We start from the raw sequence: 13,611 nt of genomic DNA, 5'->3' as shown, positions 1-13,611 counted from the left end.
AAAGGCAAAGTAAAAAAGCAAAGCAAGATTAAACTGATGGAGATTGATATGATGAGAATAGACCTGGGGGCCATAGGTTTACTAGTGGCTTCTCTCAAGAGCATAAGTATTCTATGGTGGGTGAACAAATTACTGTTGAGCAATTGACAGAATTGAGCATAGTTATGAGAATATCTAGGCATTATCATGTATATAGGCATCACGTCCATGACAAGTAGACCGAAACAATTCTGCATCTACTACTATTACTCCACTCATCGACCGCTATCCAGCATGCATCTAGAGTATTAAGTTAAAAACAGAGTAACACCTTAAGCAAGATGACATGATGTAGAGAGATAAATTCATGCAATATGAAATAAACCCCATCTTGTTATCCTCGATGGCAACGATGCAATACGTGCCTTGCTGCCCCTTCTGTCACTGGGAAAGGACACCGCAAGATCGAACCCAAAGCTAAGCACTTCTCCCATGGCAAGAACTACCAATCTAGTTGGCCAAACCAAACGGATAATTTGAAGAGACTTGCAAAGATAACCAATCATACATAAAAGAATTCAGAGAAGATTCAAATATTATTCATAGATAGACTTGATCATAAACCCACAATTCATCGGTCTCAACAAACACACCGCAAAAAGAAGATTACATCAAATAGATCTCCACAAGAGAGGGGGAGAACTTTGTATTGAGATTCAAAGAGAGAGAAGAAGCCATCTAGCTACTAACTATGGACCCGAAGGTCTGAGGTAAACTACTCACACTTCATCGGAGGGGCTAGGATGATGTAGAAGTCCTCCGTGATGATGGCCCTCTTCCGGCGGAGCTCCGGAACAGGCCCCAAGATGGGATCTCGTGGATACAGAAAGTTGTGGCAGTATAATTTGGTTTTTGGCTCCTGTTCTGATCGTTTGGGGGTACGTAGGTATATATAGGAGGAAGGAGTACGTCGGTGGAGCACCGAGGGGCCCACGAGGCAGGGGGCGTGCCCTAGGGGGGCGCCCCCCACCCTCGTGACCTCCTCTTTGACTCCTTGGAGTAGGGTCCAAGTCTCCTGGATCACGTTCGGTGAGAAAATCACGTTCCCGAAGATTTTATTCCGTTTGGACTCCATTTGATATTTTGTTTCTCCGAAACACTGAAATAGGCAAAAAAAACAGCAATTCTGGGCTGGGCCTCCAGTTAATAGGTTAGTCCCAAAAATAATATAAAAGTGGAAAATAAAGCCCAATATAGTCCAAAACAGTAGATAATATAGCATAGAGCAATCAAAAATTATAGATACGTTGGAGACGCATCAATTTGTCACTTCGATTGTCGTAGAGGTATCTCTGGGCCCTCTCGGTAATGCACATCACTATAAGCCTTGCAAGCAATGTGACTAATGAGTTAGTTACGGGATGTTGCATTACAGAACGAGTAAAGAGACTTGCCGGTAACGAGATTGAACTAGGTATGATGATTCCGACGATCGAATCTCGGGCAAGTAACATACTCATGTCAAAGGGAACAACGTATGTTGTTATGCGGTTTAACCGATAAAGATCTTCGTAGCATATGTGGGAGCCAACATGAACATCCAGGTTCCGCTATTGGTTATTGACCGGAGATGAGTCTCGGTCATGTCTACATAGTTCTCGAACCCGTAGGGTCCGCACGCTTAACATTCGATGACGATCGAAATTATGAGTTTATGTGTTTTGATGTACTGAAGATAGTTGGAGTCCCGGATATGATCACAGACATGACAAGGAGTCTCGAAATGGTCGAGACATAAAGATTGATATATTGGACGATGTTATTCAGACACGGATGAGTTTCAGGGGTCACCGGATAAATATCGGAGTGCCGGGGGGTTATCGGACCCCCCGGGGGAACTAATGGGCCTCTATGGGCCTTAGTAGGAAGAGAGGAAGGGCCATGAGGGGCTGGCTGCACGCCCTCCCCCTTGGGTCCGAATTGGACTAGGGGAAGGGTGGCGGCGCCCCCCCCCCTTTCCATCCCTTCCCCCTCTTCCTTCCTTCCCCCTCTCTTCCTTGTTGGAAACCTACTAGGAATAGGATTCCTATTCCTAGTAGGAATCCTACTTGGGGCGGGCCCCTATAGGGCCGGCCGGCCTTACCCTTGCTCCTTTATATACTAGGGGCAGGGGGCACCCAAGAACACACAAGTTGACATTTGTCTTAGCCGTGTGCGGTGCCCCCCTCCACAGATTTCCACCTCGGTCATATCGTTGTAGTGCTTAGGCGAAGCCCTGAGCCGGTAACTTCATCATCACCGTCATCACGCTGTCGTGCTGACGAAACTCTCCCTCGGCCTCAACTGGATCAAGAGTACGAGGGACATCATCGAGCTGAACGTGTGCAGATCCCGGAGGTGCCGTGCATCCAGTACTTGGATCGGTTGGATCGCGAAGACGTTCGACTACATCAACCGCGTTACTTAATGCTTCCGCTTTTGGTCTACGAGGGTACGTAGATGTTATATGAACGAGTAGAACACAAAGGAGTTGTGGGCGTGGGTATATACATATTGCTTATTGTCACTAGTTGATTCTTGATTCAGCAGTATTGTTGAATGAAGCGGCTCAGACCGACATTACACATACGCTTACGCGAGACTGGTTCTACCGACATGCTCCGCACACAGGTGGCTAGTGGGTGTCTGTTTCTCCAACTTTAGTTGAATCGGATTCAATGTACAGGGTTCTTTCTAAAGATCAAAAAGCAATCACTATACCGCTTTGTGGTTTTTTGATGCGTAGGTAAGAACGGTTCTTGCTAAGCCCGTAGCAGCCACATAAAACTTGCAACAACAAAGTAGAGTACGTCTAATTTGTTTTTGCAGGGCATGTTGTGATGTGATATGGTCAAGACGTGATTATATAAATTGTTGTATGAGATTATCATGTTTTGTAACATAGTTATTGGCAACTGGCAGGAGCCATATGGTTTTCGCTTTAGTGTATGAAATGCAATCGCCATGTAATTGCTTTACTTTATCACTAAGCGGTAGCAATAGTCGTGGAGGCAATAGTTGTCAAGACGACAATGATGCTTCGATGGAGATCAAGGTGTCAAGCCGGTGATGATGGTGATCATGACGGTGCTTTGGAGATGGAGATCAAAAGGCACAAGATGATGATGGCCATATCATATCACTTATTTGATTGCATGTGATGTTTATACTTTCTGCATCTTATTTTTGCTTAGTTTGGCGGTAGCATTATAAGATGATCTCTCACTAACTTTCAAGGTACAAGTGTTCTCCCTGAGTATGCACCGTTGCTACAGTTTGTCGTGCCGAGACACCGCGTGATGATCGGGTGTGATAAGCTCTACGTTCACATACAACGGGTGCAAGCCAGTTTTGCAGACGCAGAGTACTCGGATTAAACTTGATGACCCTAGCATATGCAGATATGGCCTCGGAACACTGAGACCGAAAGGTCGAGCGTGAATCATATAGTAGATATGATCAACATAGTGATGTTCACCATTGAAAACTACTCCATCTCACATGATGATCGGACATGGTTTAGTTGATATGGATCACGTGCTCACTTAGATGATTAGAGGGATGTCTATCTAAGTGGGAGTTCTTAAGTAATATGATTAATTGAACTTTAATTTATCATGAACTTGTACCTGGTAGTATTTTGCATGCCTTTGTTGTTGTAGATAAATGGCCTGTGTTGTTGTTCCGTTGAATTTTCATGCGTTCCTAGAGAAAGCTAAGTTGAAAGATGATGGTAGCAACTACACAGACTGGGTCCATAACTTGAGGGTTATCCTCATTGCTGCATAGAAGAATTACATCCTGGAAGCACTGCTAGGTGCCAAACCCGCTGCACGAGCAACTCCAGATGTTATGAACACCTGGCAGAGCAAAGCTGATGACTACTCGATAGTTCAGTGTGCCATGCTTTACAGCTTAGAACTGGGACTTCAACAACGTTTTGAACGTCATGGAGCATATGAGATGTTCCAAGAGTTGAAGTTAATATTTCAAGCAAATGCCCGGATTGAGAGATATGAAGTCTCCAATAAGTTCTACAGCTGAAAAATGGAGGAGAATAGTTCTGTCAGTGAACATATACTCAGAATGTCTGGGTACCACAATCACTTGACTCAGCTGGGAGTTAATCTTCCAGTTGATAGTTTCATTGACAGAGTTCTTCAATCACTGTCACCAAGCTACAAGAGCTTCGTGATGAACTATAATATGCAAGGGATGGATAAGACGATTCCCGAGCTCCGTTCAATGCTAAAGGCTGCGGAGGTAGAAATCAAGAAGGAGCATCAAGTGTTGATGGTCAACAAGACCACTAGTTTCAAGAAAAAGGATAAAGGGAAGAAGGGGAACTTCAAGAAGAACAGCAAGCAAGTTGCTACTCAAGTGAAGAAGCCCAAGTCATGACTTAAGCCTCAGACTGAGTGCTTCTACTGCAAAGGGACTGGTCACTGGAAGCGGAACTGCCCCAAGTATTTGGTGGAAAAGAAGGATGGCAAAGTGAAAGGTATATTTGATATACATGTTATTGATGTGTACCTTACTAATGCTCGCAGTAGCACCTGGGTATTTGATATTGATTCTGTTGCTAATATTTGCAACTTGAAACAAGGGCTATAGATTAAGCGAAGATTGGCTAAGGATGAGGTGATGATGCGCGTGGGAAATAGTTCCAAAGTCGATGTGATCACCGTCGGCACGCTACCTCTACATCTACCTTCAGGATTAGTTTTAGACCTGAATTTATTATTTGGTGCCAGCGTTAAGCATGAACATTATATCTGGATCTTGTTTAATGTGAGACGGCTATTCATTTAAATCAGAGAATAATGATTGTTCTATTTATATGAGTAATATCTTTTATGGTCATGCACCCTTGATGAGTGGTCTATTTTTACTAAATCTTGATAGTAGTGATACACATATTCATAGTATTGAAGACAAAAGATATAAGTTTAATAATGATAGTGCAACTTATTTATGGCACTGCCGTTTGGGTCATATTGGTGTAAAGCGCATGAAGAAACTCCATGTTGATGGACTTTTGGAATCACTTGATGCTTGCGAACCATGCCTCATGGGCAAGATGACTAAGACTCCATTCTCCGGAACAATGGAACGAGCAACAGACTTATTAGAAATAATACATACTGATGTATGCGGTCCGATGAGTGTTGATGCTCGTGGCGGGTATCGTTATTTTCTGACCTTCACAGATGATTTGAGCAGATATGGGTATAACTACTTGATGAAACATAAGTCTGAAACATTTGAAAAGTTCAAAGAATTTCTGAGTGAAGTGGAAAATCATCATAACAAGAAAATAAAGTTTCTACGATCTGATCATGGAGGAGAATATTTGAGTTACGAGTTTGGTCTTCATTTGAAATAATGCGGAATAGTTTCGCAACTCACGTCACCTGGAACACCACAGCGTAATGGTGTGTCCGAACGTCGTAACCGCACTTTATTAAATATGGTGCGATCTATGATGTCTCTTACTAATTTACCGCTACTTTAGAGACGGCTGCATTCACGTTAAATAGGGCACCACCGAAATCTGTTGAAACGACACCTTATGAACTGTGGTTTGGCAAGAAACCCAAGTTGTCATTTCTTAAAGTTTGGGGCTGCGATGCTTATCTGAAAAAGCTTCGACCTGATAAGCTCGAACCCAAATCGGAGAAATGTGTCTTCATAGGAGACCCAAAGGAGACTGTTGGGTACACCTTCTATCACAGATCCGAAGGCAAGATATTCATTGCTAAGAATGGATCCTTTCTAGAGAAGGAGTTTCTCTCGAAAGAATTGAGTGGGATGAAAGTAGAACTTGATGAGGTAATTGTACCTGCTCCCTTATTGGAAAGTAGTTCATCACAGAAATCAGTTCCAGTGATTCCTACACCAGTAAGTGAGGAAGCTAATGATGATGATCATGAAACTTCTGATCAAGTTACTACCGAACCTCGTAGGTCAAACAGAGTAAGATATGCACCAGAGTGGTACGGTAATCCTGTTCTGGAGGTCATGTTACTTGACCATGATGAACCTATGAACTATGAGGAAGCGATTATGAGCCCAGGTTCCGCAAAATGGCTTGAAGCCATGAAATCTGAGATGGGGTCAATGTATGAGAACAAAGTGTGGACTTTGGTTGACTTGCCCGATGATCGGCAAGCCATAGAGAATAAATGGATCTTCAAGAAGAAGACTGACGCTTACGGTAATGTTACTTTCTACAAAGCTCGACTTGTTGCAAAAGGTTTTCGACGAGTTCAAGGAGTTGACTACGATGAGACCTTCTCACCCGTAGCGATGCTTAAGTCCGTCTGAATCATGTTAGCAATTGCCACATTTTATGATTATGAAATCTGGCAAATGGATGTCAAAATTCCATTCCTTAATGGATATCTTAAAGAAGAGTTGTATATGATGCAATCAGAAGGTTTTGTCGATCCAAAAGGTGCTAACAAAGTGTGCAAGCTCCAGCGATCCATTTATGGACTGGTGCAAGCCTCTCGAAGTTGGAATATACGCTTTGATAGTGCGATCAAAGCATATGGTTTTATACAGACTTTTGGAGAAGCCTGTATTTACAAGAAAGTGAGTGGGAGCTCTGTAGCATTTCTGATATTATATGTAGATGACATATTGTTGATTGGAAATGATACTGAATTTCTGAATAGCATAAAAGGATACATGAATAAGAATTGTTCAATGAAAGACCTCGGTGAAGCTGCTTATATATTGGGCATCAAGATCTATAGAGATAGATCAAGACGCTTAATTGGACTTTCAAAAGCACATACCTTGATGAAGTTTTGAAGAAGTTCAAAATGGATCAAGCAAAGAAAGGTTTCTTGCCTGTGTTACAAGGTGTGAAATTGAGTCAGACTCAATGCCCGACCACTGCAGAAGATAGAGAGAAAATGAAAGTCATTCCCTATGCTTTAGCCATAGGTTATATCATGTATGCAATGCTGTGTACCAGACCTGATGTGTGTCTTGCTATTAGTTTAGCAGGGAGGTACCAAAGTAATCCAGGAGTGGATCACTGGACATCAGTCAAGAATATCCTGAAATACCTGAAAAGGACTAAGGATATGTTTCTCGTTTATGGAGGTGACAAAGAGCTCGTAGTAAACGGTTACGTCGATGCAAGCTTTGACACTTATCCGGATGACTCTAAGTCACAAACCGGATTCGTGTTTTTATTGAATGGTGGAGCTGTCAGTTGGTGCAGTTCTAGGCAAAGCGTCGTGGCGGGATCTACGTGTGAAGCGGAATACATAGCTGCTCGGAAGCGGCAAATGAAGGAGTCTAGATGAAGGAGTTCATATCCGATCTAGGTGTCATACCTAGTGCATCGGGTCCAATGAAAATCTTTTGTGACAATACTGGTGCAATTGCCTTGGCAAAGGAATCTAGATTTCACAAGAGAACCAAGCACGTCAAGAGATGCTTCAATTCCATCAGCGATCAAGTCAAGGAGGGAGACATAGAGATTTGCAAGATACATGCGGATCTGAATGTTGCAGGTCCATTGACTAAGCCTCTCTCACCAGCAAAACATGGTCAGCACCAAGACTCCATGGGTGTTAGAATCATTACAGTGCAATCTAGATTATTGACTCTAGTGCAAGTGGGAGACTGAAGGAAATATGCCCTAGAGGCAATAATAAAGTTGTTATTTATATTTCCTTATATCATGATAAATGTTTATTATTCATGCTAGAATTGTATTAACCGGAAACTTAGTGCATGTGTGAATACATAGACAAACAGAGTGTCACTAGTATGCCTCTACTTGACTAGCTCGTTAATCAAAGATGGTTAAGTTTCCTAACCATAGACATCAGTTGTCATTTGATGAACGGGATTACATCATTACAGAATGATGTGATTGACTTGACCCATCCGTTAGCTTAGCACGATAATCGTTTAGTTTGTTGCTATTGCTTTCTTCATAACTTATACATGTTCATATGACTATGACATCATGCAACTGTCGAACACCGGAGGAACACATAGTGTGCTATCAAACGTCACAACATGACTGGGTGATTATAAAGATACTCTACAGGTGTCTCCGATGGTGTTTGTTGAGTTGGCATAGATCGAGATTAGGATTTGTCACTCCGATTGTCGTAGAGGTATCTCTGGGCCCTCTCAGCAATGCACATCACTATAAGCCTTGCAAGCAATGTGACTAATGAGTTAGTTACAGGATGTTGCATTAAGAAACGAGTAAAGAGACTTGCCGATAATGAGACTGTACTTGGTATGATGATACCACGATTGAATCTCGGGCAAGTAACATACTGATGACAAAGGGAACAACGTATGTTGTTATGCGGTTTGACCGATAAAGATCTTCATAGAATATAGGGAGCCAATATGAACATCTAGGTTCCGCTATTGGTTATTGACTGGAGATGAGTCTCAGTCATGTCTACATAGTTCTCGAACCCGTAGGGTCCGCACGCTTACATTCGATGATGATTGGTATTTTGAGTTTATGTGTTTTGATGTGTCGAAGATAGTTCGGAGTCCCGGATATGATCACGGACATGACGAGGAGTCTCAAAATGGTCGAGACATAAATATTGATGTATTGGACGATGTTATTCGGACACCGGATGAGTTCCAGGGGTCACCGGATAAATATCGGAGTGCCGAGGGGTTATCGAGACCCCCGGGGGAACTAATGGGCCTCTATGGGCCTTAGTGGGAAGAGAGGAAGGGCCAGGAGGGGCTGGCCGTGCCCAACCCCCCCCCCCTTGGGTCTGAATTGGACTAGGGAAAGGGGGGCGCCCCCCCTTTCCTTCCCTTCCCCCTCTCTTCCTTGTTGGAAACCTACTAGGAATAGGATTCCTATTCCTAGTAGGAATCCTACTTGGGGCGCACCCCTATAGGGCCGGGAGGCCTCCCCCTTGCTCCTTTATATACGGGGGTAGGGGGACCCTAGAACACACAAGTTGACAGTTGTCTTAGCCGTGTGTGGTGCCCCCCTCCACAGATTTCCACCTCGGTCATATCGTTGTAGTGCTTAGGCGAAGCCCTGCGCCGGTAACTTCATCATCACCGTCATCACGTCGTCATGCTGATGAAACTCTCCCTCGGTCGTAGCTGGATCAAGAGTACGAGGGACGTCACCGAGCTAAACGTGTGCAGATCGCCGAGGTGTCATGCATTTGGTACTTGGATCGGTTGGATCGCGAAGACGTCCGACTACATCAACCACGTTACTTAACGCTTCCGCTTTCGGTCTACGAGGGTACATAGACTTACTCTCCCCCTCTCATTGCTATGCGTCTCCTAGATAGATCTTGCGTGATCGTAGGAATTTTTTTGAAATACTGCATTCCCCAACAACGGTCACGTGCGAGTGGGTGACCGCAACATCCGAACCTCCACGGTCCACAAAGTTGAGCAGCTGGCTTGCCTCCAAAGGATCAGGCTCCAGCATACCGACCACCTCAGCATTATCAATCATAAGTACCACCGACACGATGGACCCAGGCGCCTCCAATTGCTCACATGGCATAGGTGAATCATGTCCCTCACTAGAGGCCGCGGGTGAGTCGACCTCCATATGCTCCATAGACTAAGGTGAAGCATGTCTCACACATAGCTGATGAAGCTTGGGCATGATTTGCAACACATGGGCAATGATCACGACGATGTCCTCGCCCTTGGCGGTAGACGACACAAAGAGCAGGCCAGACAATGACAATGAACTAACCCCAACATGAGGGGAGAAACAACTGAAGAGCTATGTACCCTTGTCATCCGCGGAACCAACGCCAGAAACACCAGGAGGCCACGACATTGAAGCGATCAACAACATAGTCGATACAAGGGAGAGCTTGCCGAGAGCAGCCTCCGCCCACTCTAGAAAGCTCTCAAGCCGCGCCAACAAGCCTCGCACCAGCTTGAACTGATCTGCCAAAGCAGACTACAACACCACATTAGATGAGGTTGCCGAGCAAACTATACTAGAGAGGCAGAGATGACGCCTTGGAGGGATGCACGGACTTCATCGGACCTCCACAAGAAGCTCCTCGATGATGCTCTATCCTGAGGCGGGGTTCGGACGACATGACAAGGCATGCCAACGAGTCGAGTGGACGCCAAGGGTTGCAGCACTCACGTGCATGGTGCCTGTTCTCCAAACAATGGAGGCACCAAAGGGAATCTCAACAAACAGTCGCATGGTGCCCAAAAGCGAGGCATATGCAACATCTACCATGAAGCCAAGCGGGAATGGGACAGGAGTCATCACCGGGGCAGGTGGTGCCGGACCTCACGGCAACACCTCTTGCCATCCTTTGTCTGTCACCACCTTACACCCCACACACGCCGAGCAGTCGAAGGTGAGAAATTGGTAGCCAGCGCCGCCTGCGGGGCTAGCACTTCGTCTTCGTTGGCGAGGGAGGCCCACATCACAGGCAGGCATACCGTTGGGCTTAAGCCCTTATATCATCGCGCAAGGGATGATGCCATCCAAGGCCACTGGACGAGGGCATCGTCTTGAGCAACAGAGGCTTGCGTTGAAGGGGCGGCCAACAATGATGGCAGCAGAAGAGTCCAGCACTCGTGGACGACCAAAGGCACACACTACTAGGGAAAACCTTATACACAAGAGCTTACGAGTAGCGCATTTTAAAAGGTAGCACTACTACTATTTAGTAGTAGTGCTTGGGTAGTAGTGCTTGGGTAGAAAGAGCGATGCTACTATGCACATAGTAGTAGCACTGTAGTTATAAAACACGCTACTACTATAATTGCCAGACCATTGCCGGCAGGCAAGGTATTCTAGTAGCGCTCATACGTAAAAAGCGCTACTGCTATTATACTTAGCAATAGCGCTTTCCTCCAACCAGCGCTACTGCTAAATTCAGTCCCCTCCTATGATCAAAGTTTAGTCCCACCTCGCTCCGCGAACAGAATGTTTACCACCTTAAATATGGTGCTTCTCAAACTATCACAACCACTTGGTCTTCATTATACTCTATGTGTAGGATCTATGGCAATATGAATCTTCACCAATTCCTAAACCGGCAAAGATTCATACTAACAATTTAGATTCTACACAAAAAGATCATTGATGACCAATGCTTTTTTTAATTTGATGTTTTTTACATGCTTAGCCTTAGTAGTAGTGTTGGTTCTATAAAACCGCTACTGCTAATGATCGTAGCAGTAGCGCTAGTTCCCTTAACGCGTTACTGCTACGGAGCTTAGCAATAGCGGTGGTTACAAACCAGCGCTACTACTACGGGGCACCTTATCCACACCCCGGCCCGCGCGCGTCCTTACTCTCCCCCTCACACTCTCACTCACTCACTCCACCACGTGGTGTCTCCCGTCGTCGCCCACCGTCACCCACCAGCGCCCCCAAGGTATCTGGCTCCCTCCCTCCTCCTCTCACCGCCCTCCTCTCTCCTCCCTCTAGCGGCCCTCCTCGCTCCTCCCTCCTCCCACCGGTGGTCCTTCTCCCTCCTCCAACTGCCCTGCTCCCTCCTCCCTCCTCCCACTACCCTCCTCTCTCCTCCCTCCCCCAGCCACCCGAAGCCCTCACTCCTCCCTCCTCATCCTCCTCCTCCCACCTCTCTTTGTATAAAAATTTAGGTATAGAATAGTTTTAGTAAAAGAATTTAGTAATAGAAATTTTTAGGTACAGAAATGTATTATGCTATATGAGAATTTTTTTAGTAAATGTAGATTTTCTGAATCGAATTGAAAAAAATAAGTAAATGTAGGTCTTTTGAATAGAATAGGAATTTTTGTAAGTTATGTGAAATTAGGGCACTTTTCTATGATTCAAGAAGTAGACAGTAGTTAAAAAACCAGGGCATTTTTCTAGGGTTTATGAGGATATATAGATAGATGGATGGATGGACAGATATTAGGGCTAGAACTAGGGTATTTTTAGTGAATGTATATGTCTTTTCAATTTTTAGGGTTAGAACAAGGTATTTTTAGTAAATGGTAGGGCTAGAAGTAGGATGTTTTAGACATAGGGTTTCACTAAGTCCTAAGATGAGGATAATGATGTTTTTGTTTATATTTTGTTTTTGCATAAATCAAGGAGCCCCTGCATCATCCCTGTCGTCATCCCCGTCACTGACCACCTCCAATCTCGAGGTGAGACCAGCCAAATCCCCATGTCGATGATGATGTAGATGTTTTGATAGTTGTAGTAGAGTAGTAGCTACATGAGTGGCCTATGTTTGCGGGGAACACCTCACGGTGGCCTATGTTTTGCCGGAGTGTTGATTAATTTCCATTCCAGTAAATTTCAGGCGCTCGATATATGTCCTTTTTAGCAAAGGTCATGCCGGATCTTTCCTTGAATTTTGGCATGACGTGTGCTAGAATATGTAGAAAATATCGAGTCGCCCGGATTTTGTAGAAAGATAATTAAACGACATTTTAGGTTGACTTTAAGTCTATCAAGGCTCCATACATGACAGTCAACAAATGAGTGACGGAGAAAGTCTGTATCATATATGAGAGAAGAAGAATCCCGACTGTTGTCGTGGGGGTCATTTCTCCTTGTGCTAGACCTTTGTTATGCACTAGGGGAAGGAGGAGTAACGGCCATCATCGACGGTCGAAAAAATTAGTGAGGGAGTGTGTCCACCGTATATGAGAGAGGACGAAGAATCCCGACTGTTTTCGTGGGGGTCATTTCTCCTTCTTCTCCTTGTGCTAGACCTTTGTTATGCACTAGGGGAAGGAGGAGTAACGACCATCACCAACGGTCACAGATGTCAGAGAGGAATCAGTGAGGGAGAGTCTCCACCATATATGAGAGGACGAAGAATCCCGACTATTGTCGTGGGGGTCGCTTCTCCTTCGTTCCCGTGTGCTAAACATTTTGGTGTAATGCACTCGGGAACGAAGGGAGGAGCAACCATCACCAACGGTCGAATATATACACCACGTGAGCTGGGAGTTTTCAAGAAAAGACTTGACAGACCAATATTCAACCCGTGATGAATAATAATGGTCTAATTAGTTTTTGTAGTACATATGTTGAATTGTACAAGTTCAATCTTTGAATTATGAACATAGGAAATGTCTGACGACGACGATAGGCTCCCGGAGTGTGACTGGTGCGGCGATGACCGGGGTCTGTGTGACATGCCTCACCTGGTAGAAGGTCCGCGCTTCAGTATTAAGCTCCAGGAGACCTTCGATGTTGAAACGGTACGCAACGACGACAAGTGTTTTTTTCATAATTAAGCACGACTTCTGCTTCTTCAACGTGTAATTTTCGTCTTTTACAATTCGACTAGCTTATTCCATGCCATGCAAGACACTATGTCTTGGAGAGTATGGATTTTGAAGATCATGAAAGTATGGAAACAAAGATAGTTCACCTAAGGACCCATCATGGTTATGATTTTGCTGTAAATCTATACAATTCTGAGAGAGTATCCCATTTTGATTGCTCGAATTGGGAAGCACTTTGCAAGACGTATGATTTTCATGAGAGTATGCTTGTCACCTTGGATCTTGGTGATCCTGACATCGACGAAGAGAATATGAACATTTGGGTTCTTGTTGATACGCTTCCAATTCTACCGC

The sequence above is a fragment of the Triticum aestivum genome, chromosome 4A, assembly GCF_018294505.1.
Source record: "Triticum aestivum cultivar Chinese Spring chromosome 4A, IWGSC CS RefSeq v2.1, whole genome shotgun sequence".
Classification (NCBI taxonomy): Eukaryota; Viridiplantae; Streptophyta; class Magnoliopsida; order Poales; family Poaceae; genus Triticum; species Triticum aestivum.
The sequence above is the reverse complement of the archived record's forward strand: the minus strand, read 5'-3'. Positions refer to the sequence as shown.